Genomic DNA, 5,415 nt, shown 5'->3' on the forward strand with positions numbered 1-5,415 from the left:
TTGTTTGTGTCCCTTAAGTTTTGGGCTCTTGGCCCTAAAATCTGATTTCCTTATTGTAAAGTGAACCCAAATTTATACCGAAAAGTCTTTTATTGTATCTTTGAAAAAACTTTAGATTTTATGGTCCTTTTCTTATAACTTAACCAAATCTGCACAAATGCCTTTTATAAAACATGATCTAAAAGTAGTCCTCAAAATTCTGTTTTTGTTTTCAGCCCAAATTCATATTCAAAGTCCAATTAATCAATTTGAGATTTCATTAACGGGTTCAAAGTCCAAAATGTTACCATTTTTGTCACCAGATTTCACAAGGCAGAAAGCCCAAATTCTTTTACTACTTAGCTGTCTTAGGAAAATCGTTTGGTCTTACTGAAAATGTTAAACTAGTTTTAGACTTTGGGAGAATCCAATTAAGTACCATTTTCATGTAAATTCGAGTCTAGCCGAGTTTGGAAAAGAGTTTTAGGCGACTTCCTAAAATACTAAGTGTCTTTTCCTAAGTCCAAGCTCATATAGGGTTCCAATATACCATACATTTTGTCTACATATACACATAACAATATGCATAAGTTTTTTTTTTTTTTTTTAAAAAGGAAAGAGCGAGAATTTGGACTGGTGGGACTATCCAAGCCCACCAGTGGCCATTTTCACCCATGGTTGGGCCTTCAATATATATTAGCTTCCCTTGCTATTTTCCTCGTATTTTAGGCTAGACTCGATCTTAGAAGTGAATTGAGCTCAACCCAATTCGCAATGGCAAATGCAAGGCCCAAAGACCATGGGTATTTCACAAAACGCATAGAAAAGATATAAAGATTAGTAACTAATTAAAACAGGCCAAATTAGTTAATCAACTTATTGATTAAATTGGACAGACTTAATATAAATGACAAAGGGCTCGTAAAGCAAGTTACAGATTTGGGCCCAAAATAAATTGGGAAAAGGGTTCAAAACACACTCAAACTATGGTCAAAGTTGCCATAACACACTTGAACTTTGCGGGGGTCCTATGACCCCCCTAACTTATTTTTTGTGTATTATCTACGCTTTCAAAAGGACAAAGTCACCCAAACTCGTTTGAGTATATGCACACGCTTCACTATAGGAAATTTGATTTTTAACGACCACTTCTTAACGAAGAGAGATGAATCCGGTCGTTATAACTGCACTTATAGTGACCAAATTTTTTTCCAGTCGTTAGAGCTACTTTTTCTTTCAATTATCGTGCCTTTTGTGTTGAGTTTGTGCTTATTCAAGAATTTGTGCCTTTTGCTTTCCTTTGTGTTGAGTTTAAAAGATTTGATTATTCTTCAATTGGGTATTTTTCATTTCTCCACTTTCCAAAATTTCAAACCCAAAAAAACTCCATTGTAAAGACCAAATCAAACGGGCCTTTTTCGATATTTTATAGGATTTGTGAGATTGTCGACATTGAAAACATGATTAATAATAGTGGATTAAGATAGTAGAACCAGTAAACAAAAAATCTGTTAGGGACGTCGAGTTTCGACTTGAAGCTTCCGGTCCGGTTCTTCAAATTCCGCATTTGATGAATAAAATTCTTGGTTGCTTGATTGTTTGAAGCGAACTCGAGCTTAGAAGATGTACCGGAACGTGAAGAAGAGCGAACGACTCCATGACTGCCATGAACAAAGCTTGAAGCTTCGAACTCGAATTTTCGGGTTGCCGCAAATGAGCTCCATTTCGAGTGGGTGATATATCAAAAGAACCGAAACGTCGAGAGGAATTCGAATCTGAAATTTGGTGAAGAAGTTAAATAGTAATTTGCTGCCCAGATTTTGCCAAAGTTGCCATAACACACCTGAACTTTGCGGGGGTCCTATGACCCCCCTGGACTTATTTTTGTGTATTATATACACTTTTATATGGAATCTTACGCGCTCAAAGAGGAATAGATACAATCACTTGTACAGGTCACCATATAAAGGCGTACAAAATCCACAAAAAATAAGTACGAGTGGTCATGGACCCCGCAAAGTTCAGGTGTGTTATGGCAACTTTGGCCATAATTTGAGTGTGTTTTAAACCCTTTTCCCAAATAAATCCTCACAGGCCCAAGGTCATTTCCTTTTAAAATATAACACAATGGGAATGAATAGCATCATACCAATCAATATAAACCTATATCAATACTATTGATATACACCCATAAAGATGTAAAAATAGTATAAAAGGAAATCTTTTACCTCCTTCTTGCTGATGTCGCAAAAGATTCAAGGGGTTTCTAGGAACCCTAGACACGGTAGAGACCAAGGGAAGCTCAAGCTTAATCCCACATACTATTTCACCTCTTTACTTATGTACATTGTCACAGTATACATAGGAGACTGTAGTGTATATTAGTTGTGATACCAAACTCACCTTAATACGAAACTGTATATCACCTATTTTAGCTATTTAATTACTCAAGTGTAAAGTCTTAATGAAACAGGGTTTACTAAATCCCTCATCAAAGAAAACAGGGGACAATATACTCAAAGAGGTACAAGACAGTTTTGAATCAAAGTAGAAAAAATTAACTCAAGTGCTATATAATGCTGGGATAGGTTATACTACAAGGACTTATAAATCTTAAACCAAAAGTAAATTTATCCAGTAATCAACCTTAAAATCATTCTCAAGTATAAAGGCAACCAGTTTATACTTGAAGCCAACATGTGAAGACTCACTTTTCATTTTTTTATAGTTTCAGTAAGGAACACATAAGCATAGTCATCTAACTTAGTTACCTACTTCTAATGGGCTATACAAATCATCACTAACTGATTTCTTATAGTTAAATGGATTGAAATGGGCCATCCTATGTTTTCAAACAAATAAGCAGGTATTCCACAACTTACCAGACCTGAGTTAAGCAAAGTTTACATAAAATAAGCAAACCATGGACTTACTAATTTCTATTTTAAGCTAAAGTCTTTTAAAATGAACCACAAGTTCTTTGTAGGTGTGACACAAGTTCAATGCACAGTCGAATAAGCTTAATATCTAGGATTAGTCTAGACTTATGAACTCAATTATAGCTTATCAATCTGTACCTTAATAAATCATTTTAAATCAGGAGTACACATATAGTCACATAGGAATCACCTTATAAATTAAGCAAATTAGCCGAACATGGTTCAACTTAATCAATCAGATAACTTCTTTCCATAAATTCCAACATAATATAGATTTAAATCAAACAGATTCCCAGAGAAAAAAGAATAAGTCTATATTTAAAGTTGCTAGTTTGGACAAGGTTCATGAAGTTTCTAATCTTTTGAAATGATTGTAAGTTTAAACAACCAATTTACATTGATTGAAGTAGCCAATTTTAGTGTAAGATCTCAACAGAACCAATTCCCAATTATCGGAGAGTTTAAACCTTAAAAAATCACTTTTAGATATACCTATGTATTCTTAGGTTCTTTCAAATCAAATCAGTTTCTACAAAATCCAGATTCCTTTTTTAAAACAACAAGTTCTATAGGTTAAGGTTTTATCTTAAATCTACCAATTAGTTGTGACTTTAACCTTAAGGTAATCTTATATAAGATTCAAAACCCAACTTTCATTCATTTATCCTCATCTTAAGTGACACAAGCACCAAACCATTAACACAGGACAGTAAATGAAGATCAATCAAGATTCATTGTTTACTAGTTTGGAAAAAATAGCTTGCCATGGTCCAGCAACAAGCACACAGATTTCATACAACAACAACAACAAGCCTAGTAGAATCCCACCATGTGGGGTCTGGGAAGGGTAGAGTGTACGCAGACCTAACCCCCACCTTGAAAGGTAGGGCGGTACATTTTCGAAAGACCCTCGGCTCGAGAGGAAAACAAGACAAATGGTCGGATAGGGCCAAGCATATCAAAAATAATATGAAAACAAGGAATAACAAAAGCGAGAAAGTCATGGTAGAACAGTTCGAAAAGAAAGGAGCATTAATTACTATAGATAAATAAGATAATCAAAGTACAAAGGCCCAACAAATATATGCAGAAATCAAATGGCAATAAACGAATGAGCAAAACTACAACTACTATGGTGAAAGGATAAGCAACCTAGCCTTCTAACCTAATCTGAGTCCTCCACAACCTCCTATCTAAGGTCATGTCCTCGGTAAGCTGAAACTGTGTCATATCCTGTCTAATCACCTCTCTCCAATACTTCTTCGGCCTCCCTTTACCTCTCCTGAAACCGTCCATACCCAACCTCTCACACCTCCGCACTGGAGCATATGTGCCTCTCCTCTTCATATGCCCAAACCATCTTAGCCTTGCTTCCCGCATCTTGTCCTCCACCGATGCTACTCCCACCTTATCCCGGATATCTTCATTCCTAATTCAATCCCTCCTAGTGTGCCCACACATCCATCGCAGCATTCGCATTTTCGCGACTTTCATCTTCTGAACGTGAAAGTTCTTGACTGCCCAACACTTCGCCCCGTACAATAAAGTCAGTCTAACCACCGCTTTGTAGAACTTGCCTTTAAGTTTTGGTGGTACTTTCTTATCACACAGTACTCCGAAGGCGAGCTTCCATTTCATCCACCCTGCACCAATACGATGTGAAACATCATCGTCGATATCCCCATCTCCCTGTATAATAGACCCAAGAGACTTGAAACTTCCTTTCTTTTGAATGGCCTGAGTACCAAGCCTCACTTCCTCATCAGCCTCATGCGGTATGCCATGAACACGCACTCCAAGTATACCCGTCTTGGTCTACTCAATTTAAATCCTTTAGACTCTAACGTCGTCTCCGGCTCTCCAGCTTATCGTTAACTCCGCTCCGAGTCTCGTCAATCAGGACTATGTCATCCGCGAACAACATACACCAAGGCACCTCACCTTGTATTTGTCGCGTCAATTCATTCATCACCAAGGCAAATAAAAATGGGCTAAGAGCTGATCCTTGATGCAACCCCATCGAACGAGGAAGTGCTCAAGTCTCCCCGCTACCGTCCTTACCTGGTCTTAGCTCCATCATACATGTCCTTTATCGCTCTAATGTACACCACGTACACCTTTAGCCTCCAAGCATCTCCATGGGACCTCCTCTTGGCACTTTGTCGTAGGCCTTTTCTGGGTCAATGAATATCATGTGCAAGTCGCTCTTCCGCTCCCTTTGCTCCACCAATCTCCTTACAATATGAATGAAGCTTCGTAGTCGAGCGCCCTACATGAATCTAAAGGCGGTTTCTCAAATAGACACACTTCTCCTCACCCTCATTTCCACCACCCTTTCCCACACTTTCATAGTGTGACTTAGCGACTTGATGCCTACATGTTTGTTGTAGCTTTGAATGTCGCCTTGTTCTTGTACAAGTGGAATCATTGTACTCCACCTCCATTCTTCCGGCATCTTCGGCCCGTCTTGAAAATGACATTAAACAACCCGGTCGAC

Source organism: Lycium ferocissimum, chromosome 10 (genome assembly GCF_029784015.1).
Source record: "Lycium ferocissimum isolate CSIRO_LF1 chromosome 10, AGI_CSIRO_Lferr_CH_V1, whole genome shotgun sequence".
NCBI lineage: Eukaryota > Viridiplantae > Streptophyta > Magnoliopsida > Solanales > Solanaceae > Lycium > Lycium ferocissimum.